Source organism: Scyliorhinus canicula, chromosome 20 (genome assembly GCF_902713615.1).
Source record: "Scyliorhinus canicula chromosome 20, sScyCan1.1, whole genome shotgun sequence".
In the NCBI taxonomy this organism is placed as follows: domain Eukaryota; kingdom Metazoa; phylum Chordata; class Chondrichthyes; order Carcharhiniformes; family Scyliorhinidae; genus Scyliorhinus; species Scyliorhinus canicula.
Window position 1 is genome coordinate 34,739,158 of NC_052165.1, and position 25,506 is coordinate 34,764,663.

General features: G+C 47.0%; 1 protein-coding gene across 2 annotated transcripts in view; it reads right to left on the minus strand.

Moving 5' to 3' along the window:
• Window positions 1-25,506, minus strand: part of chst11 (carbohydrate (chondroitin 4) sulfotransferase 11) — a 243,637-nt gene that overhangs the window by 46,151 nt on the left and 171,980 nt on the right. The gene's annotated exons all lie outside the window — the stretch shown is intronic.

Below are 25,506 nucleotides of genomic sequence, written 5' to 3' on the forward strand. Positions count from 1 at the left end.
GTGAGAGAATTGTGAATAAAATTGTGTTAAACCGTGTACCTGGTTTTTGATTTGTTCATCTCGCAAATAAGGGCACCTGGGCAAAACGTTTAAATAATAAACTGGTCGAAGTGGTCAAAGTGCCTGAGATTTTACAGACATCTGTAAAATCCAATTATTCCTACTCTGCTGTTCTTTCCTCTCGGGTCTTTTGGAAGTTACAGTTGAATCGGCCACCACCAAAGCAGTACATTCCAGATCACACTAACGTGTGTAAAAATGTTATTTCTCTTGCCAATCACCTTCACTCTGAGTCCTTTGGTTTCAACGCTGCTGCCAGAGGGAACAGTTTCTCCTCAGTTACCCAATCAAAACCCCTGATAATTTTGAACGCCTCTATTAATTCTCCCCTTAAGCTTCTCTGCTTTAAGGAGAATAACTGCAGTGTTTCGCTAGTCTCTCCTCATAGCTGAAACTCCTCTTCCCAGTACCATCTGGAAAGTCTCTTGTGTGCATCCTCTAAGGCCTTGGCCTCGCTCATGCCAATGAAAACAGGTTGTTTATTCCGTGTAAACCACTCATTGTCAGGAATCCCTACAGTGCAGAAAGAGGCCATTCGGCCCATCGAGTCTGCACCGACCCTCCGAAAGAGCACCGCACCTAGGCTTGGTCTTATCCCCGCAACCCCACAGAATCTGCACATCTTTGGACACTGAGGGGCAATTTGGCAAGGACAGTCCACCTCACCTCGCATGACTTTGGACTGTGGGAGGAAACCAGAGCACCCAGAGGAAACCCATGCAGACAAGGGAAGAACGTGTGAACTCCGCACAGATAGTTACCCAAGGTTGGAATTGAACCCAGGTCCCTCGCACTGTGAGGCAGCAGTGCTAACCACTGTGCCACATGGTGAGGTTAAACACCGCCAGTAAATCAAACTGACCGCAAAATCTGTCTGATGGTGGTAAGAATCAAATTGGTTTCTTTGAGGAAGGCAAATAGTCACCAAACTCTCCTCCCAGCCAGTCTAAGTTTTCATGTATTCAATGTTAGTGTCTTCCAATATAAAACAAAAATACTTCATTAGTGGAGATCACATTTTACTTTCTTACCTTCCTGGCCCTGCAACAATCTTACAACCGAATTGTAGAATTATAATAGGAGGCCATTTGACCCCTCCTGCCTGTGCTGGCCCTATCCAGATCCCGGTGCTCCTTCAATTCTGCCTGGTTGTGCATCCCCGGTAACTGATCCATCATTTATTTTTATTTTTTTAAATTTTAGAATAACCAATTCGTTTTTTTCCAATTAAGGAGCAATTTAGCGTGTTCAATCCACCTACCCTGCGCATCTTTGGGTTGTGGGGGCGAAACCCACGCAGGCACGGGGAGAATGTGCAAACTCCACACGGACAGTGACCCAGAGCTGGGATCGAACCTGGGACCTCGCGCCGTGAGGCTGCAATGTTAACCCATTGTGCCACCGTGCTGCCCTTAATTGATCCATCATTGACGCCCGTGCTCAAGTTACCTGGCCCCGAAGCTCCCTCAGCCTTCCGTCCTCTCTACTCTCTCTCCTCTTTAAGTTGCTCTTTATAATCTATGTTCATATGTACCTCTTAGACAAGGCCTTTGGTTGCTTCCCTTATATGACTTTGTGCTATGTTTTGTTTGATAATGCCTGTTGGTATATTTTACTGTATTAAAGATGCCATATAAATGCAAGCTGCTGTTGATTAATTGAGAAATTAAGGAATTAGAGATGAAATATCACTGACAATTGAGAACGTTGAGGCTTCTTTATTAAGTTATTACAGATCTGCCATTCAAAAATAAATGGTCTTATTGGAATCCATTTCAGGTTTTAATGATTAACTATAATTTGATCAAATCTACAAATGGCTCATCATGGTTTACATTAGTTTCTGATTATGTGGTTAAGGATGGAATGAATTGGAATATTTGTGGGACGTGTTTCAGCTGGGAAACTTTGCTCAATGCAGGAGGTTCACACTTACATTTTTCTAACTTGAGACACAAAGTTGATCAATTTTGAAGTTGAACCCGTCTGGAGTAAGAGTATGTGAGTGTGTATGTGTATGTGAGAGTGTGCAGGTGTGACTGTGCATGTGTGAATGTACATGTATGTCTGTTTGTGTGTATATGTGTATGTATGAGTGTGCATGCTCTCAGTGTGAAAGTGTCTATGTGTGAGTATGTGTGTGTGCATGTGCGTATGCGTGTGTGTGCAAACAGTGAGTGTGTATGCATGTGTATGTGTGAATGTGCAAGTGTATATGTGTGAATGTGTATGCGTGTTCGTGTATGAGTGTGCGTATGTGTTTGTGTATATATGCACGAGTATGTGTGTCTGTGTTTGTGTGTGTGTATATGTATATGTGTGTGTCCATGCATGTGTGTATATGTGTGAGTGTATGTGTATATGTGTGTGCGCGTGTGTATATGAATATGCGTGTGTATGTGAGTGGCTCATCTAAATAAACAAATCTGGATCACGCCCAGTGAGGGTGAGATTGCCATGTCTCGCGAGATTTCATTAAATCCTGTGAGGCATTGAGTGTCTTAAATCTCATGAGAGGCCTCTCGTGAGATTCAATGGCCTAGTCCCAACACCAAATCAGCTGTTAAATCGTGCCCTAAACTTATTCCTGGAGGTTTCATCACATGATTTGCCCAACGCTCCAGCCATCAGTCCATCCATCCTTGTGACATGTTGCCTTCCTACACCAATTGAAAAGCAAAAAGACTCATTGCCCAATTTGAATGATGATTGACTGTCAGCCAAGCAGCCTTTATTTCTCATTTATAATATCTCTTATTTCCAGTAAAGGAAAAGGTTCAAAGAAAATTACAACAAAAAAAAAAATTTTTTTTTTTGATGTCTCAATGATGGTAGCACATAGCAGCGTCCTGGAGACGGATTTCAGTTCCTGGACATTACAGGGCAATCCTGGTGAGTTTACAACCATTTCAAGGCCTCTCGGGGAAGATGTCAGGAAAACTTTTCACGTGATCTATTTTATTATTTGATGGGATGTGGGTGTCATTAGCTTCAGGTATTTGTTGCCCATCCCTAATTGCCCTTGAACTGAGTGGCTTGCTCAGCCATTTCAGAGGGCAGTTAAGAGTCAACCACATTGCTGTTGGCCTGGAGTCACATGTAGGCAGGCCATCAAGATAAGGAGGGCAAATGTTCTGACCTAAAGAGACATTAGTGAACCAGATGGGTTTTTACAACAAATGATCATATTTACCATCCAATTATTGAGATTAGCTTTACAATTCCCGATTTTATTAATTGAATTTAAATTCCACCAGCTGCCTTGGCGGGATTTGAACCCATGTCCTCTAAGGGGCTGGTTTAGCACAGTGGGCTAAATAGCTGGCTTGCAATGCAGAACAATGCCAGCAGCGCGGGTTCAATTCTCGTACCAGCCTCCCGGAACAGGCGCCGGAATGTGGCGACTAGGGGCTTTTCACAGTAACTTCATTGAAGCCTACTTGTGACAATAAGTTATTATTATTATTATGAAACATTAAGTTTTTTTTGTAGGAATCCCAGCCTAGTGGAAGAAAAATGATAGTCGCCAGAGCCCCAGGTGCTTTCTTTCCCCTTTGACGGGGAGAGCTGACGCTGACTGGTGGTGATTTAACCTGAGGATCACCACATCTCAGGCGAGGAACAAGGTTGAGATGACAGGGCCTTCATGGTAAGCTCAGCCGGTACAGGTACAACCCAGTAACATTGCCACTACACCATCATTGCACCACAGGAACGCTTACTCCTTGTGGATGCTTGTGATCAATTCAAAAATTCAAAAAGATCAGTGGATCTTTGTTATGGGTTACAACAGTTCTGGGCATCAAGGATTGCAGAACCAAGGCCAGTGTACAAAGTTAAGATGCAGACCAGCCATGGTCTAATTGAATGACAGGACAGGTTCAAGGGGTTGAATGGGCTCCTCCTGTTTCTCTCCCAAATAGAACTGTGGGTGCACCAAAACCACAAGAACTGCAGTGGTTGAAGAAGACTGCTCGCCCAACACCTGTTCAAGGGCAATCGCGGACAGGTAATAAATGCTGGCCTAGCCAGCAATGCCTCACATTCCCTGAAAGAATTTTGTAAAATGTTCTTAAATCAGAAAAATTCCTCCAATCAAACCCAGCACAGTGAATGATGTAAATCTACAAACCAATCGAATTTGACTTTCTTTCATTGCAGGATGATGGAGCGACAGATTGCGGTTGGTTATTTGCAACATGGAGATCATGCAATAGAATCTAGCTCATTAAGTTTTCATATTAGATATGAACTTTTAATATTGGCACATGCTTTAATCCAGACATTTTTTTAAAAAGTTCCAGTTAAGGGGCAATTTAGCATGGCCAGTCCATCTACCCTGCACATCTTTGGGTTATGGGGATGAGACCCACGCGGGATACGGGGAGAATGTCACAGACAGTGACCCGGGGCTCGGATTGAACCCGGGTCCTCACCGAGCCGTAGGCAGCAGCAGTGCTAAGCACCATGCCGTCCTGCTTTAATCCAGACCTGAGCAACTATCAATGTTTCTGGTTCTCATGAGTGGAACTTGCTGATAAAATGGTGGAATAAGTTTCAAATTAAATAGAGTAGTAATGCAATAAATAAATCTAACTACTTTACAATTATCATTGTGTTAGACTTTCAGTAGCCCACAGGAATTAAGCGTATGGGGAGTACGATGGAGTGAAACTCTCCCTCTTCATGCCAGCTGTAGATGTTTTTGAGTTTTATTTTTATTCACGATATATCACCGGCAAGGCCAGTGTGCATCCCTTGTGGACCTTGAGAAGGTAGTGGTGAGTCACCTCCTTAAACTGATGTTCCTTTGATGTGCAGGCACTCCCTACAGTGCTGATATGGGGAAGGCATTCCGAAACTTTGATCCCATAGCGGTGAACAAAGGGCAGTAGCTGTGGCTTTGAAGGGAACCTGGAGGCATTCTCGTTCCCATGTGCCCTCCTGTCCTTGACGTTTAAGGTGGCCGAGGCCACGGATTTGGTAGGTTCTGTGGAAGAAGCTCTGGATCATTCTTGCAATATAAACCTAGCGTCGATGTAAACACTGCAGCCACAGTAGACCAGTGGCAGAGAAAGATTACGTTTAAGCTGTTGGGTGGGGAGCCAATTAAGCTGACATAATGTAAGTGGTTTTAACCTTGCAGTGCAGAGAACATAGGTGCTCATATTAACAACTTGTCGCTCAGTTATAGCATGATGGTGGCTTGTGTTGGGAAATGTCAGACTGATGTAGTACAGGATGTTCTTCTGAGGATAATGCTGTTCTGTGCCCTATTTTCTTTGTAGTTTATTATCACCTAAACTCCAAAAGGAATCTGAGAAGCATGATTCCCGAGAACATACTCCTGTCCACGATAATGGAAAATAGCCATTCGAACTCAATAAATACCATGGTGGGGTTTTGGCAACACAATGTAGTAATTTTGCTTTATAAATTTAGAGTGCCCAATTCATTTTTTCCAATTAAGGGGCAGTTTAGCGTGGCCAGTCCACCTAGCCTGCACATCTTTGGGTTGTGGGTGAGAAACTCACGCCAACACAGGGAGAATGTGCAAACTCCACACAGTGACCCAGAGTCAGGATCGAATCTGGGACCTCAGCGCCGTGAGGCAGCAGTGCTAACTACTGCGCCACCGTGCTGCCCTAACCCAGTGTTCTTCAAAGCCGGGGGCGCGACCCGCGGGTGAGTCGCAGGTGGGTGTTGGGAGGGTCGCGGAGCCGTTGTCTGCGGCGCTCCCGATCGTGCAAATCCCTGCGTAGCAGCCGGCTTTTAATAACGCCGGCTGCAAGGGGCCGCGAACATGTTTTAAAAAAGTCGGCATTGCGCATGTGCGCACGATGATCGGCACGCATAATCAGGCACGCATGCGCAGTGCGGCCGCTATTTTTTAAACGGTTGCAACTTTTTGGTTTACAAGTTCTGTAGTGATTTTATTCATTTATTTTATTCATTTAATTTTTATTTTTTTTCATTTTTTAAATTCATTTTTTTTTACAAGTTCGGGGGTGGTTTTATTCATTTTTTTCATTTATTTTATTCTTTTTTTTACAAGTTCGGGGCGGTTTTATTCATTTTTTTCATTTATTTTACTCATTTTATATTTTGTTTTCCCAAGTTCCATGGGGGAGGGGGGGGTTTATTTGATAAAAATTTGCAGGAAAAAAATGCAGAACTTTGGACAGATGGAGACTCCATTCTTTCCGACACCGGAAGGCTTCACCTTCATCCAACAGGTTCCATTGGAGGAGTGTGTACGAGGGCCAAAGGGACCCAAAACCATTTTCTCCATTTTTGTCAGCAGCAAACAAGGTAAGAGAAAATGGTGGGTCGCGAAGGTCGGCCGGCGTGGGTCCCGAAGATTGGCCGGTTGGTAAAAATGGGTCCACGGAAAAAAGTTTGAAGAACACTGCCCTAACCCAATGTAATAATAATCTTATTTAAAGTTGTTTATCCTTTCACATTGAACCCACTACGACAAGCCTTAAATATGGAAGTCACTAACGCAACAAATCAGAATAAGGTTCATGCAACATGAAATGAAAATCGCTTATTGTCACGAGTAGGCTTCAAATGAAGTTACTGTGAAGTTACTGGTCTGCCTTCAAAGCCAGCGATTAGCCCAGTGAGCTAAACAGCCCCATCATGGAGCACATGGGCGGCATGGTGGCGCAATGGTTAGCACAGCTGCCTCATGGCACTGACCCCCATGACATTACTTCCGAGGGGAACCTGGACATTTTAACCCAGTGTCCTGGCCATTATTTATCCCGTAATGAACGTCATTGAGTTAGTCCGGTCATCAACAAGTTTCTGTTTGTGGGATCTTACTGTGCGCAAACTGCTGCATTTCCGCTATTCGAGTCGTGGCTACATTTCAGAACTTCATTGGCCACAAAATGCTTTGGTTTGGGATGTGCTCAAGTTGTGAAAGGTGCTATAACAATGCAGCCTTACTCTTTTTCATTGTAGTTTTGGGGGGAACGTATTGACAATTGAGAAGTGCCCACCTTGCTGGCCAGGATCTGCTTGTGCAGTAGCCCGGCAGACTGGCAAGGTGCACAATACAAATCATATCATCTATCATTTGTATCTTAAGTTGCCAACAACTGTACGTACGACCCAAATGCATGATGATTATGTAGTCCTCAGGCAAACATTCTTGTCTACTTCATACATCCCAACCGCTTTCTCTAAAGAAAGGAGCCCAGAGATTTATTTTCAGAGCACTGCTCACCTGAGCACCAAGTTTCATCTTGCACACACTTGGAGCAAGTACCAGGACAGATAGGGGTATATATTGCATATTTCATATGTCTCAGAGCAACGTAGAGATTATGCTTGTTTCTAAACATGGAACAGATTTATGTGAAATAATTTTAAAGTATCTCTGCAATCACAAACTCTCTGCACCATGTTTATCCCACTCTATTTACCATTAGCTTCTGTGTTGTCTGTTTACTTTGTCTGGTCAACACCCAGACTTAACCAATCAAACACGGTGAGCATAGATCAGTTACCAGATTCATGTAATCAATTAACCAATCAAACACGGTGAGCATAGATCAGTTATCAGACTCATGTAATTAAACACAGAACAATAAGTCAATTGAATATAATAATTAACATTATCACTCTAAGATTTTTTTTTTTAAGGGGCAATTTAGCGTGGCCAATTCACCTAACCTGCACATCTTTGGGTTGTGGGGGCGAAACCCACGCAGACACGGGGAGAATGTGCAAACTCCACACGGACAGTGACCCAGGGCCGGGATTCGAATTATCACTCTAAGATTAACCAGCAAGTACTTATCGGTAACTATAGTTCAACAATGTATGGAGCACCTTTACTCTAACAGTCTTTTTTTTTAAATGTATTTTATTACAAACATGTATCAAAACAGGTAAAAGTGAATAAACACCCCGGGAAACATACTTCCCAACAATCAACTATACAGTCTGTACCGTGTTTGTGTGGTTTCGCCCCCACAACCCAAAGATGTGCAAGGTAGGTGGATTGAACATGCTAAAATTGCCCCTTAATTGGAGAAAATGAATTGGGTACTCTAAATTTAAAAAAAACTATACAGTCTGTACAGATTTTCCCTCATTTTTACCCCCCTTTTTTTTTTTAAAAAAGGATTATTTATAGCTTCCCCACCAATCAACCCCCCCTGCTGAGCCCGTTAACATACTTTATCTTCTCCAATCGCAGGAAGTCATACAGGTCACCCAACCATGCTGCTACACCTGGTGGCGATGCCGACCGCCACTCCAGCAAAATTCGCCGCTGTGCAATCAAAGAGGCGAAGGCCAAGACATCGGCCTTCCTCCTCTACATGAGCTCCGTCTTCTCTGAAACTCCAAATATCGCCACCAAAGGGTCCGGGTCCACCTCCTCATCCACTTACCTGACGAAGACAGCGGGACTAAGACAGTAGTCCCGGCTACTGCACAATCAGATCCTGGCCAGCAAGGTGGGCACTTCTCAATGTTTCACAACCCCAAAACATGTGCGTGTGATTCGCTGGCCCCCGCCCATAACTTTCACACCCATCTGCTACCCCCTGAAAGAAACCAGTCATTCTCGCCCGAGTCATATGCACACTGTGCACCACCTTAAACTGTATCAGGCTCATCCTTGTACAGGAGGAGGTCCAGTTTACCCTACGCAGTGCCTCACTCCATACTCCCCAATTGATCTCCCCTCCCAACTCCGCTTTCTGACAAACATTCTGATGAACTTCACAGGAAGCATAGAGAGCAAAATTGACATCGAGTCTAATGAAGTGATATTGGGGCAGGTGGCCAAAGCCTGGACAAAGAGGTAGGTTTTAAGTGCAAACGTGAATGAGGAACAGGAGTAGGCCATATGACCCTTGAACCTGTCCACTATTCAATAAGATAGTGGCTGATCTAATTTTAACCTCAGCTTCACATTCCCATCTACCTCTGATAGCCTTTCACCCCTTGCTTATCAAGAATCTATCTATCTCTGCCGGCCGTAAAAATATTCAAAGGCTTTGCCTCAACCAACTTTGAGAATTCCAAAGCATCTCGATCCTCTGAGAGAAAAGATATTTCCTCATCTGTGTCTTGAATGGTGGCCCCTTATTTTCAAACAGTGACCCCTAGTTTTAGATTCATCCTCAAGAGGAAACATCCTCTCAACATCCACCCTGTCAAGTCCTCTCAGGATCTTACAATCGTCACCTCTTACTCTTCTACGCTCCAGTGGATAAAGCCCAGTCCAATCTTTCTTAAAAGACAAATCATCCATATCCAGGTATCCGTCTAGTAATCCTTCTCTGAACTGCTTCCGACGCATTTACATCTTTCCTAAAATAAGGTGACCAATACTGTACACAATACTCCAGAGGTGACCTTACCAATGCCCTGTATAACTGATGCATAACCTCCCTACTCTTGTATTCCGTTAGCTTTCCTAATTATTTGCTGCATCTGCATACTAACCTTTGTGATTCATGGACTGGGGCACCCAGATCCCTCTACATCTTAGAGTTCTGCAATCTCTCACCATACAGATAATATGCTTATTTTTTATTCGTCCTGCTAAAAGGAGTGCCTAAAAGAGGCCAGAAAGGAAGAGGACAGAACCGTGGGCAGCAAGGTAGCACAAGTGGCTAGCACTGTGGCTTCACAGCGCCAGGGCCCCAGGATTGATTCCCTGCTGGGCCACTGTCCGTGTGGAGTCTGCATGTTCTCCCTATGTCTGCTTGGGTTTCCTCCCACAGTCCAAAGACTTGCAGGTTAGCTGGATTGGCCATGCTCAATTGCCCTCAGTGTCCAAAAAGGTTAGGGGGGTTTATTGGGTTACGGGGATAGGGTGGAAGTGAGGGTTTAAGTGGGTCGATACAGACTCGATGGGCCAAATGGGCTCCTTCTGCACTGTATGTTCTAAAAAAAATACTTGTTCTCTGTTCTAGAACGGTTTCAGAATGAAATTCCAGAGCTTAGGGTCGGGGCAGGTAAAAGTGCAGCCACTAATGGTGGAATGATTAAACCAGAGACGATCAAAAGGCCAGAATTAGATCTCTTGAAGGTAGGAGGATATCACAAGGAGCAATTTGGAAACAAGGTTGAGAATTTTAAAACTCTGGACCAGTAGCCAGTGTAGGCCAGTGAGCACAAAGGTGAGGGGCGAATGGGACTTGGTGCGAGTGAGTACACAGGCAGCAGAGTTTTGGGTGACCTCATGTTTCGGTTCACCTCAAGTTTATGTTTCAGCCATTAAAGTAAAGCGGCAAATTACTTAGACAAAGCTATCAGAGAAAGCTACAGGAGGCATTCTGACTCCAGGGCATCCATTTCCCCTTGTGTGAACGATACAAAGTGAATGTGATCATCACAGAGTCTCACTCTATGCGGATGATCTGCTCCTCTATATCTCGGACCCACAAAGCAGCATGGACGGAATCATCGCGCTCCTGAAAGAGTTTGGAGCCTTCTCGGGCTACAAACTCAACATGAGCAAAAGTGAGATCTTCCCAGCACACCCGCAAGGGGAGGGGGGGGGGGGGGGGGGGGGCAGCACTAAAGGGGCTGCCGTTCAAACAAGCCCGAAATAAATTCCGCTACCTGGGGATCCAAATAGCCCATGACTGGAAAGGGATCCACAAATGGAACCTCACCAGCCTGACGGAGGAAGTTAAAAAGGACCTGCAAAGATGGAACACACTCCCGCTCTCCCTCGCGGGGAGAGTCCAGACGATCAAAATGAACGTACTGCCCAGGTTCCTCTTCCTGTTTAGATCCATTCCGATCTACATCCCCAAGGCCTTTTTCAAAGCGCTGGACAAACATATCATGGCGTTCGTATGGGGGGGTAAAAATGCTAGGATCCCAAAGAAGGTCATACAAAAAACAAAATCCAGGGGGGGGCTAGCCCTCCCGAATCTACAATTCTACCACTGGGCGGCAACAGCCGAGCGAGTAAGGGGATGGATCCAGGAGCCAGAAGCCGAGTGGGTGCAGGCGGAGGAGGCCTCCTGCATGGGAACCTCCCTCCGGGCCCTCGCCACGGCAGCACTCCCATCCCCACCCAAAAAACACTCCACCAGCCCAGTGGTGACAGCCACCCTCCAATCCTGGAACCAACTGCGGCAGCAATTTGGCCTGTACAAAATGTCGGACAAGGCTCCCATCTGCAACAACCATAGGTTCAAGCCAGCACTGACTGACGCCACCTTCAAAAGGTGGAGGCAGGACGGGGGACACTGACAGTCAGGGACCTATACACGGACGACAGGATCGCAACACTGGACGAACTGACAGAGAAATTTCAGCTAGCTGGGGGGAACGAGTTACGGTACCTGCAGCTCAAAAACTTCCTACGAAAGGAGACAAGGACGTACCCACAACCGCCACGACAGACACTACTGGAAGACCTACTGGACGCAAGTATCTTAGAGAAAGGGAACTGTAGTGACATGTATGACCGACTGGTAGATAGGGACGACACCGTACTGGACGCAACAAGAAGGAAATGGGAGGACGACCTGGGGATGGAGATAGGGTGGGGACTCTGGAGCTAAGCACTGCATAGGGTCAACTCCACCTCCACGTGCGCAAGGCTCAGCCTGACGCAACTAAAAGTGGTACATAGAGCCCACTTAACGAGAAACCGTATGAGTAGGTTCTTCCCGGAGGTGGAGGACAGATGTGAGCGGTGCCAAAGAGGCCCGGCCAACCACGCCCACATGTTCTGGTCTTGCCCCAGACTTGTGGAGTACTGGACAGCCTTCTTCGAGGCTATGTCCAAAGTGGTGGGGGTGAGGGTGGAGCCATGCCCGATAGTGGCGGTCTTCGGGGTTTCAGACCAGCCAGATCTATTCCTGGGGAGGAGGGCGGACGCCCTTGCCTTTGCCTCACTGATCGCCCGCCGTAGAATCCTGTTTGGCTGACGGTCAGCAGCACCGCCCAGAGCTGCAGACTGGCTGTCCGACCTCTCGGAATCTCTCCAAATGGAGAAAATCAAATTCGCCATCCGAGGGTCGGACGACGGCTTCCACAGAACGTGGGAGCCATTCATGCAACTGTTCCGGGACCTGTTTGTGGCCAACGTACATGAGGAAGAATAGTCGGGTGGCCAAGAACCAGGGGAAAATGGACGGGAATCGGGGGAAGGTAGCCGGGGGGAGGGGGGGGGGGGGTTACGGGCTCGGTATGGGGGTTTGATGGCAAGCCGAGGCCCAAAACCAAACTATAAATAAATGCCTATAAACATGTGCCTCGGCCATATTGGGGAATGTAAAATATGTATGCTGGCTAAAGGGGGCGGCCACAATTGTTGTTATGAAGATGCTTACCTGTAAATATTCATGTTAAATTTTTGTGTTTTCCTTTTTTTTTTCTCTCTCTCTAATAACTTGTAATTTGTCATATATAAAATATGAAAACTCAATAAAAAACATTTATAAAAAAAAGTGAATGTGATCATGATCAATCAAACATTGGGCACTCTGACCCTGTTCACAGCCCTAAACTTGAAGGGGCAAAGTGAGTCGCCTCTTTTGATGGAAATTACCGCAATTTCGTAACGCGAAATGGAACGTTAATGAGTAGGTTGTGAAAGTGCAGTCACTTGTATGTGCAATCTCGCTCGTTCTGCAAGTACGATTATATAATAGCAGAACTTGTATGTACAATCTCGCTCGTTCTGCAAGAACGATTATATAACAGCAGAATTTATTGACTGTCACATAAGTTCCTGTTATACCAGTTCCTTCCGGACAGCAAAACAATAGTTCAATGGGCCTGGGCTGACCATATTGCTGTTAAACAGTCCACCCCCTTCTTAAACTGGCCAACTAGAAGCTGCCCGCACTCAATTTAACTCCATTTTGACATTGCTGAATATCGGATTTGACCTTTCTATTTTTCATTACCCGTCTAAAGGCATTTTATTTTCAGTTTCAAAGCTAGGTGTAGCTTCTGAAGTTGAGAATGGAGAATATCACAACCGTCTCCACATTAACTTACATCTTAAGAACTTTTATGTTGCTCTCATACAAATAATTATGCAAGACAAAAACAGGAACATTCCAGTGTTTATGGAAAGAAATTTTCATGCTGGTGGGTTTCCCGTCCTGCCACCTGAAGAGTCAGTGGGGAGCGCATTCCCTTTGATCATATGGCCCTGCAGCCATTTAACACTCTGTGGAGCATTAGCTGGCTGGAAATAGGACTTCCAGCCCTCACTCAGCAGAAGTCCGGCCTCAGGGAGCCTCTGGTCAGCAGTCCCAACAGCACTAGCGCTAGCAGTGGCCAGGACTGGGACTACAAGCAGTCCCCAGATTCTATGTCCCCTGAGTCCGGGACCAGGTGAGTGCGGGGACCCTCACAGTGTGGAGGGACGGTGAGGCCCACCTGAGTTGTAGGGGGCTGGAGGCAAGGGCTTTGGTGATCTTGATTGAGAGGTCAGAGGTGGAGGGCACACCCAAGGGCACAGAGAGCTTGTGGGGTGTGGGAGGGGGGGGGGGGGCCTGATGTGGAAAGGAGGCCTTGATGAAGGTGTTTGTTCCCTCACTTTCTGCCCAAGACATAGGCAGGATGACCCACCAGGCTCCACCTCCACACCTGAACACCTCTCGCCAACCTTAAAACTGGCCCCTTAAGGGTCTCAATTGGGGTGAAGCCAGGCAGGCTCCCTAGACTTGGCACACCGCTGGTATGATGGTGGACAGGTGTGTGGCGGGCAGGAGGCTGGCAGCAATTTTACAGAACGTCCCCTGCAAAATACCGGTGGGGGATTGTACAATTCTGCCCTATCTACCTTACTTCATCTTGCCTTAATATATCTTTCTCTTCCGTTCTCCCTCATATGCTTATCTAACTTCCTCTTAAAAACATCTATGACTACTTGTTTCAGCTGCTTCCTGTGATAGAGTTCCGCATTCTCACCAACTTCTGACCCTTAATTTGCGGCCCATCCACATCTGTTCCATGTTCGTTTGTCTGAACCCCGGAACATAAAATAAATTCAGGGCCTCCCCACATCCCCAAAGCCATTCCGTCCAGTTTGAGCTGAGCTGGAAACCCCCCCCCCCCCCCCCCCACGGCTGGAGTTAAAATGCCATTGGGGTCTGACTGGACATCATCATGATTTGTATGTGTCTATTTCGTCGTTTCAGTTTCAACCCTTTGCTGTCTGTTTCAAATCTGTCGCCTCGCCCCTCCCTATCTCAGCCTTATTTCAGCCCCTCAAACCTACAAGGTATCTGTGCTCGGTCCTCTGATCCTGGCCTCTTGAGCATCTCCTGATTTTAATCTATTGGTGGCCATGCCTTCTGGGCTCCGAAGCTCTGGCGTTCCTTCCCTAAACTGCTCTACTTAGAACAATAAAGCCATAGAAAGGTTACAGCATAGAAAGAGGCCATTCAGCCCGTTATGGGGCGGTTGCCCTATGAGGAGGAGACTGAGTGCAATAGGCTCCTTGGTGCTTGGAAGAATGGGCTGGCCAGGGTAGCGGTGAGAGGCTACTTTTCCTGGCTGTGGAGGCTAAATCCAGGGGTCTCAGGATTGGGGTTGATCATGTAGGATTAGGGTGAGGAGAAATTTCTTCACTCAGGGAGTTGAGGATTTTCACAATGTTGCACAACAGAGGGTTGTGAATGCTCAATGATTTACATAGAAACATAGAAATTGGCCAAGAGTAGACCATTCGGCCCTTCGAGCCTGCTCCGCCATTCAATATGATCATGGCTGATTCTCTATCTCTCTTTTTCTAAATTCTTGAGTACCCAATTCAATTTTTCCAATTAAGGGGCAATTTAGCGTGGCCAATCGACCTAGCCTGCACATCTTTGGGTTGTGGGCCGAAACCCACGCAAACACGGGGAGAATGTGTAAACTCCACACGGAGAATGACCCAGAGCTGGGATTGAACCTTCGACCTCGGCGCCGTGAGGCTGCAGTGCTACCCACTCCGCCACCGTGCTGCCCTTTGGCTGCCCTCTATCTCAACGCCATATTCCTGCACTCTCCCCATACCCCTCGACACCTTTAGAGTGAAGAACTCTATTTCCTTCTTACTGCAGTCAGTGACTTGGCCTCCACAGCCTCCTGTGGTAGAGAATTCCACAGGTTCGCTACCTTCTGAGTGAAGAGATTTCTCCTAATTTTAGTCCTAAATGGTCAACTCTGTGTCCGGAGACTGCAACCCAGAGTTCTAGACCTTTTGTTCTAGACCCCCACCCCACCCAGCCAGAGGAAACAGTACCCCTGCAACAGATCTGTCCAGCCCCTCAATCAGACCCCTCCCATTCTTCTAAACTTAAGTGAATACAGGATTGAACCAATCCTTCCTCATCCGACAATCCCGCCATCCCCAGAATCAGACTTGTGAATCGACTAAGATTGATATGAGTGAATTAAGGGTGATGGAGATGAAGCAGGAAAGGCGATGTCGAGGTTCCACCATGATTGCGTTGATTGGTGGAGCAGGCTCTGCCCCTGCTCCTATTTCTTCACTTTCCTTTGTCGGTAGGCGACATTTGTATTGCACATAGTTATTTGTGAACTTTATGTTGGTATTTAGAGTATCAGCTGAATATTGCACAGGCCACAGTACGGATCATGGTAACATTACTGAGCAATCTCATTCACCCACCACAAGACTAACATCACCATCATGTCGGGGTAGATCCGGACATGGTGTGATAATAGAAAATGGATTGCATTTGTATCCACGGTCTGCTTTGCATCTCTCCTGGATTTTCTTCTAGTTCCATTGGTTTATAGTCAAAACAAAAATGAAAATGTAAATGAAGTTTCTGATTCGCTCTCACTATTCCACGTTTACCCCTACATAATTTGCCAGCATTGAGTTAGGCCCCTCTCGCTGCAACCCAAACTGAACCCCTTCTCCATTTAAACCTGTTTATGTTGCAGGACGAGTCTGTGGTGCCTTTCTGCCCATGTGGGTGATAACTGAGCGCACAGGCGATTATTTAGATAACCTTCTCCAGTGAGGGAATGGCAACACCGTCCTAGCTCGTTACAATTAAGTTCACAAGATATGGTTCAGTGGAACTCCAATGGGGCGGAACGCTCACGTCATGCGTGTGTAAGTAAAGCCATGGAAGTTCCCCTTTAGTTAAAGTGAGATGCACGGAGACAAAAAAACGTGTTCTGCTTTCCTGAATCGGACTCCCCTCTGTTTAATGATCCTGTTTAACAACTTGCTATACTTACAGAAGGACGAAGCCCATCGTGCTGGATGAGATCAATGAAATGATCTCTTATCTGAGGCATTTATTTAGTTCTTGGCACCAACTGAGAGCTAGCAACATTAAATCAACCCTTGGCCTGGACCAAGGCAAACACAGCAGGTTACAATATAAATTGTAATCGGCACCCGCATAGTAAGGCTAACATCCAATGTAAGCACAGTTTGGCTTTCAGCATGCTCCTTGTAGTCAGATTCAAGCCTTAACTAGGGTTCAATCGTCTTATTATGCTTTGTTTTGCAATTGCTCCTCAAATCACACACCCTCCCCTCCGCCCACAAGTTGCAACCGATCTCCAAGTTGCATTCAAATGCATTTCTCAAATTAACTAGTCTGGTGGCTCCTTGTGGCCCTGATGAGGCCTCCAGTTGGCAGGCAGCTCTAAGAGATGAAGCCATTTATTTTCATAAAGGACTGGCACTTATATAGCGTGTTTCACAACCTGAGGACTTTCCAAAGCTCTTCACAACCAATTAAGTGCTTTTGTAGTTTTGTCATGGAGGAAATTTGCCAGCCAATCTTCATTGAGCAAGTTCCCACAAACAGCAATGCGTGACCAGATACTCCGCCGGCCTTGCCATCGATGCCCACATCCTGATCATTAATTTTGCAAAATTATACGTCGGTTTGACATGCATTGCTAGAGTAGTTAAACAGAACTAAACCTTCAAAGCCACCATAATCAATTCCTTTTTCAATGAATGCCGCCCTGCCTTTGCAAAGGCTGCAGAGAACATTGTGAGCTGGCTCTTTCACCGCTCCACATTATTGGCTTCAAAAGAAAACGTGTTTTTTTTTTTTTAGTTTTGGTCACTTTGGCCAGGATTTTCCGCTCCTGACCGAAGTCAACGGGCCTTTGGCTGGTCCGTCAAGGTTTTCCATCCCGCCCACAATGATTTGCACTGTGGACGGGCCTGGAAAATCCCAGCCCTTGTCTTTTAACGAAAGAAGCAGACAGTCTCCACCAACCAAGTTGGTGAGAACACTGTGGTCATCATAGAGGTGCACATTGCTGATTCCTCCCAGAAAGCCTGGTCATGGTCAATGCCTACTCTCAGCCAATGTAGAATAGCAGCTAGAGGTTAAATCTATAGAAGGGGAGAGTTCACCCATTGAACTCCCAAACAAGAAACTGGAAATTGGATGCTGACATTGGAGGCAGGCCAGATATGGATGGATTTTCTTTTGAGAGGTCGAGTAGGTTGGGTCTGTACTCACTGGAGTTTAGAAGAATGAGAGGTGACCTTATTGAGACATATAGGATCCTCAGGAGGTTTGACAGGGTAGATGCTGAGAGGTTGTTTCCCCTCATGCGAAGGTCTTGGACCAAAGAGCAGAATCACAGAGTAAGGGGTCATCCATTCATGATAGAGGTGAGAAGGAATTCCTTCTCTCAGAATGTGTGGAATTCTTTACTGTAGAGGATTGGAGGCTGGCTCATTAAGTATGTTCAATAAAGGAATCAAGGGTTATGGGGATAAGGCGGGAAGGTGAAGTTGAGGATTATTATGTCAGATCAGTCATGATCTCATTGAATGGCAGAGCAGATTTGATGGGCTGAATGGCCTACTTCTTCTCCTACATCTTATGGTCATCCATCTCTTGCTGCTTGCAGGGCCCTGTTGCTTGAATAATGAGTGCTGGACTTTCCAGTATTGGAACAAGCAGCGACACCTCAACGGGCAGGGTCTTGAACCCCACACACACCGTTAACAGGATCGGTGGCATGGATGGAAAATCTCGCGAGAGTTGGGAAGCACGATTCTCGCCAGTGAGATTATATTTCCCAATATTCCCTGCTCCTCACCGGCGGCGTCACGAGATTCACGCCCACAAAGAGTGTGAACCCCATTTTAATGAATTTGAATTGGTTTCAATTTTATTTGTAACCCCCTCCCTGCCATATACCTTCCCCCCCCCCCCCCCCCCCCCCCTCACTATTCACACCTCGCCGATGTGACATCGTGCCGGCGAGGCTTACAACATATTTGGCCCAGCGTGAGACAGCTGGGGGGATCCCTCCAGGGCCACAGAGATAAGTGTAGCCCCCCCCCCCCCTCTCCCCGAGGGGGGATAAGAGAGAGAGAGTCCTACCTGTGAAGTACCCTGGCACAGGTTGGCCTGCCAGGTTGGTACTGCCCCTGGCACAGGTTGGCCTGCCAGGTTGGTACTGCCCCTGGCACAGGTTGGCCTGCCAGGTTGGTACTGCCCCTGGCACAGGTTGGCCTGCCAGGTTGGTACTGCCCCGGCACAGGTTGGCCTGCCAGGTTGGTACTGCCCCTGGCACAGGTTGGCCTGCCAGGTTGGTACTGCCCCTGGCACAGGTTGGCCTACCAGGTTGGTACTGCCCCGGCACAGGTTGGCCTGCCAGGTTGGTACTGCCCCTGGCACAGGTTGGCCTGCCAGGTTGGTACTGCCCCTGGCACAGGTTGGCCTGCCAGGTTGGTACTGCCCCGGCACAGGTTGGCCTGCCAGGTTGGTACTGCCCCTGGCACAGGTTGGCCTGCCAGGTTGGTACTGCCCCTGGCACAGGTTGGCCTGCCAGGTTGGTACTGCCCCTGGTACAGGTTGGCCTGCCAGGTTGGTACTGACCCTGGCACAGGTTGGCCTGCCAGGTTGGTACTGCCCCTGGCACAGGTTGGCCTGCCAGGTTGGTACTGCCCCTGGCACAGGTTGGCCTGCCAGGTTGGTACTGCCCCTGCACAGGTTTGCACTGCCAGATTGATACCTGATGGGAGTCCCACGGGAGGTGCAGGGTGGGGAAGAGGGGGGGGGGGGGGGCAGTGTACCTTGATGTATGTTGGGTAGGGGGAGAGCGGACATTGAGGGTGTGAAGGCTGGTGAATGGCTATACCTCTGTGGGCTATACCTCTATGGGGGCTTACATTACAGGCGAGGATTTCCGGGGGGTGGGGGGAGAGCCCCTGATACCTCAGGATTGGGATTGGGGGTCATTAGGCAGCAGCACTGATCGGGGTGAACTTTAAAGATGGTGCCCCGATCTCTTTGAGCCACTTCCCAGCACTATGAGGCCCTGCCCTGCCAGAATGACAGAGAAGACCAGGCCCACTCCTTTTTGTTTGTGTGTGTAAGAGGCTCATGGTTCCACCAGGAAACTGGTCTGGGCAACTGGAGAGTGACACGCCAGTTTTCTGTCGGAATCTGACACTTTGCCAAATTCTGGTAATACTCCATCCAATGTCACTCATTCTTGCTGAACTACCTCAGGAGTGTCATTCAGGGATGAACAGAGAGGCATTATTAACTTTGATGGAGGTTTTTAAAATACACAGGAAGGTGTAAAGATGTTGATCCTTGTGATACACGTGTTTTGACATTGAATTTGGTTGCTAAAGCCATTTTTGTATTAGCTGTGCACCAGATACTGAAACAACACCACACGAGGGATGGGCTTAAATAAAAGTTCATTACTCCCAGCTGGATCCCTTTTTTTGGTTTGAGCATCGGCCAGCTGAAACACTCAAAGACACGTTGATTTCTCCATCAGGAAGTTCTGCATCTCTGAAGTGGGCCCAGATCAACTTCGGAAGGTACAAAACTTTGGCTTGTTTAAAAACTGCTTCCGCTTAATTTCCAGCATTAACTGCAAAACACGCTCCAGCGCATTGTGTCCTTGGAGTCCACACCCTAAGTTCCACACATCCCAGCCAATTACTAACTGGTGATTTGTACTTAAAGGGAAGCCTACTACATCACTGTGAGCTTTGTGATGTACGTCATGGGTGAGAAGCATCAAAAATCAATTGGGTGCAGGATGCTCCTGGAGTTCTGCTCACCAGCAATGCACAGATACTCAATTTAGTCTTTTCCAGCTATACGGGCTCCCCCCTCCCCACCCCCACCTTCTCACATTTTTAAGATTATGTATAGCCTCCACCAGCTGAGTCCCAAGCCGCAACGTACGTAATGTCCCAAAATGGTTCTTGTACTAATACGCTTTGTTGATAAAATCATTTATTTACCTAAGATCCCCTGCCAGTTCCCAGCGTGAGTAGCAACTGAAGGAGACTGTGTTTGAGCTCCCACTCCTTGCTGCTGTTTTAAGAGCACTTCAAGGGGCGAATGTCAACACAGGATGGAAGTTTTCCCCGCTGAAATGACTGAATCATTTTGGTCAGCTGAAATCTCAAGTCCCGCGCCAGTATCGAATCTTGACGTGTCACAGTCTCGAACCCCAAATGTCTGCTTTACCGTAAGCAAAAGTGGTGAGACAGACACAATTCAGGCCAAAGTGACTCATAGATCTGTCATCACACAAGGTCAAAGTTTGCATAGAGCCAAGTTAAAATATCATTAGTCACCAAATCCTGTAACTCAGAACTCTATGACCAGAACTTACAGAAGAGGCATTCTGTTAAAATTCTTTATTCAGTGACTCATATCCAAAATTCAATTGGGAATCTCCGTCAGGAATGCCAGGCAAAGATAGTTTATCAGCCAGGTATCCCCTTGGCACTGCTTGATCAACCTGTCTATATCCACTCGAGTGAAAAGCCTTTCCCCTTAATTTAACAGACAGTTTAGCAAATTCTGCTGTTTCCCCCCACAACATTTCCCCCTCTACCCCGATGAATGAAAGGTCACAAATACCCCGAACTCTTCAGGAGAAACAGTTTTGGAAAGTTTAAATTGGTGCAGGCTTCGAGTTGTGCCTTTCTGTGCCAGCCATGGCTCAGTTAAATCACCAGGCTCTGTGTTTAAGTCCCACTCCGGGCTTGAGCAGAAGAATCACGGCTGACACTCCAGTGCGCACCTGAACGGGGGATCCTGACTCTCAGATGAGCCGTTCAACCTAGGCCCCATCTACCTGCTCGGGTGGATGTAAAAGATCCAAGGGCCGGAGTAGGGGCGCAATCCTCTTGTCCTGGTCAATATTTATCCCTTCATCAACATGACAAAAACAGATGATCTTTGTCATTATCATGGGAGTTTGCTATGTGAAAATTGGCTGCCACATTTCCTACATTACTACTGTTGTTATCTGAAAATGAAGGATGTGCAGGATTGCAGGGGGAAGGTGGGGGAATGGCACTATGCATATAGCTCATTTGGAGAGCTGATGCAGACACGATGGGCCAAATGGCCTCCTTCTGTACTGCAACACTTCTGTGGATACATATCAAAAAGTACCTCATTGACTGTGAAGCACTTTGAGAAATTCTGTGGCCGTGAGAGACGCAACAAGAATGCAAGTCTTTCTCTCTTTTCAATTTTTGAAGATCAACATTACTTCAACTTTTACACAAACAGTGGGGCCTGAGTAAAGTAGCTGTGGTGAATGTATAATGCGTATAATTCACACTGTGTATCACTGTGTCCCTGTGGGCTCCATCTGTGAGCCGTTGCACGGCTCTGCCCACAGGGGGAGATGAAGAGCTTATACAGGGCTCCACCCTTGGCTCCGCCCATGGCTCCTCCCACTACCGGAAGTATAAAGTGCTGTGGTCTTGTGAGTCTGCCCTCAGTTCTTCTAGTCGCAGGCAGGCTCAGTTGTAAGTCGATTAAAGCCACAGTTTACTTCCACTCGTGTCTTGAGTAAATTGATGGTCGCATCAGTAGCTGCAACCAAGGATTTGAATGTTTTTCATGTGAATACTGACCGTTCACTTTGAGCAGGCAACGATACGTGAAAGCCTGGGTGAGGAGTCATGGATTCAGACAGTGCTCAAGGAGCTCATTGTGCTTACACCATCCCTTGTTTGAAAGAGCTATCCGACTAATAAAAATCTTGCAACTCCCTCCCCAACAGCACTGTAGGTGTACCTACACCACATGGACTGCAGCGGCACAAGAATGCAGCTCACTAACACCTTCTCAAGGGCACTAAGGGCTGGGCAATAAACGCTGGCCTAGTCAAGTGACACTCTTGTGAAGGAAGAAAAATAGACAATGTCTTTGCTCTTTCTTCCTAGCTCTGCAAATGTTTCCTAATTTCAAGGATGAAGGTAATAACTGAATCTACTTCCACCACCTTTACAGACAATGTTTGCAAACCCGAACACTCGCTGCATTCAAAAAGATTCTCATTCCCACCTCCTCTCCGCATTCCTTTGCCAATTACTCTCAATCTGTGCCCATTATCAACCCACCCAACCAGTGGAAACAGTTTCTCTTTATTTACTCTATCCGGACTTTGCACCCTTTTGAACACCTCAATTAAATCTCTCCTTCACCTCCTCTGCTCTAAGGAGAACAATCCCGGTTTCTCCAGTCTCTGCATGTTAACTGAAGTCCCTCATCCCTTGAACCACTTGAAGGACTGACTAAAGTGTGGTCAGCAGGGCCTGTCACAATATTGCAGATACAGGAGGAGCCAAACAATAAACATTACATCATGGGCTGTTCAGGAGAATTTTTAGTAAGTTGGTTCTGAGTAGGCAGTGAGAACTGGTGAGCTGGCATTGTTATTATTTCCAGTTTTTGATACAGTATGTGAGGCCAGGTAGAGACTGAAACAATGCTTTCAATGGTACCTTAATCGGGATCAGACTGAGAGTCACGGTCAAGGTCCATTCAAAGTCAAGGTGAAATCAGAGCAGGACAGAGAGAACAGGCAACAGCCATTTTGTGTCATTAATCCGAGCAGGCGCTACCATTAAGGCTGCCCCTCAGCAAAATTCAGTGTGTTCCAGTAAAGCTGCTGGAACAGTTCAGGCACTGTGCAAAATGAAATATCTCATTTAATGTAAAAGTGCAGCATTTCGCACACCAAAAAGGTCTTATTGTTGAAAGAGATATCTGTGCAACTACTACTCGCTGCTGCCTGGCTACACCCTTGGGAAAATCAGAATCATGGTCCATTTCATTAAATAAGCTCCAGCTACATTACACTAAACAGACATGCACGCACATACTGACTCCCACTCCCACCGTGTATACACACACACACTCACGCACACTGTGTACACACACATCCACACACACCATGTACACATATACTCACATTGTGTATGTGCACCACACACCGTGTACGTACACACATGGTGACCATACACACTCACACCGTGTACATATTCACACATACACACACACCATGTAAGTGCGGAACACACATACCATGTATATACACACACACCATGTACGCACACACTCACACACTGGGCCCGATCTAACCAAATGGGAACAGAGTCCCAGAGCAAGTGTATTTAGCCATGTGTTTCCCGGCACTCACAGCACCAGGAAACACCCCGCTATCTAACGCCCATCCATTTAGATAGAGGCCTCAGTGTGGATCGCGCGCCGGAAGCTGCACTCAGCCCCAATTTTTGCACTGAGGAACTCCGCTTTCCGGACCCCTCAGTGCAGCAAAAGATCGGGATGCCATCGAGCTCCTGACACAACCCCCAAAACCCCCTCAAGCCCCAACTCACTATAAGGGGTCCCCTGGGCCCCCGCGTCCTCCCACATGCCCGATTCCCGTGGCATGAAAAATGCCAGTGCGGCACCTTGGCACCACCAGCCTGGCACCCAGGTGGCACACCAGAGTGCCAAGCTGGCAGTGCCAGGTGGCATCAGCAGTGCTAGGCTAGCACCCTGCTCAGAGGGCATGAACCTGGGGGCTTCCAATCCCCTGGGAGATCCCCATCAGTGCCGTTCTGTCTGGCCCCCGTTTGGGGAGACCAGTACTGAACGGTGCTCGCCCGAGATCTCTAAGGTGAAGGGGGTAGATCCCAATGTCTTGGTTCCCTCAGGGAAGTGCATATTAGAGTGAGACTAGCTGTCTCGCTCTGGCAGGCATCACATCGTGACGTCTCACGGGATTGTGTTAGATTTCGTCAGGCTTAACGAGCCAGGTAGATCCTAGCAGCTGGGTCTCCCGGCAGTTACCGGTCATGATACGCCACGGCGCACTGCTTTCTGGGTGTAGCATGGCTGGTAGATCGCAACCACCGTGTACATACACACACTCACTGTACACACACCATGTACACACACACACTGTACACACACACCATGCACACACATACCATGTACACATACAACTTGTACACACACCTTGTACACACACACCATGTACACACACCTTGTACACACACACCTTGTACACACACACCTTATACACACACATCGTGCATAAACACACGCACTGTACACACACACCATGTACACACACACCTTGTGCACACACACCTTGTACACACACACCTTGTACACACACATCGTGCATACACACGCACTGTACACACACCATGTACACACACACCTTGTACACACACATCGTGTATACACACACTGTACACATACACCATGTACACACACACCTTGTACACACACACCATGTACACACACACCTTACACACACACATCATGCATACACACACGCACTGTACACACACACCATGTACACACACACCATGTACACACACACCTTGTGCACACACACCTTGTACACACACCTTGTACACACACATCGTGCATACACACACACTGTACACACACACACCATGTACACACACACCTTGTACACACACATCGTGTATACACACACACTGTACACATACACCATGTACACACACACCTTGTACACACACACCATGTACACACACACCGTACACACACACATCGTGCATACACACACGCACTGTACACACACACCATGTACACACACACCATGTACACACACACCATGTACACACACACCTTGTACACACACACATTGTACACACACATCGTGCATACACACACACTGTACACACACACACCATGTACACACACACCTTGTACACACACATCGTGTATACACACACACTGTACACATACACCATGTACACACACACCTTGTACACACACACCATGTACACACACACCATGTACACACACACCTTGTACACACACACCTTGTACACACACCATGTACACACACACCTTGTACACACACCTTGTACACACACACCATGTACACACACACTGTACACACTCACCTTGTACACACACACCTTGTATACACACACACCTTGTACACACACACCTTGTATACCCACCTTGTACACACACACACCATGTACACACACACTGTACACACACACCTTGTACACACACACCATGTACACACACACCTTGTACACACACACCATGTACACACACACCTTGTACACACATACTTTGTACACACACACCTTGTACACACACACCATGTACACACACACCTTGTACACACACACCTTGTACACACACA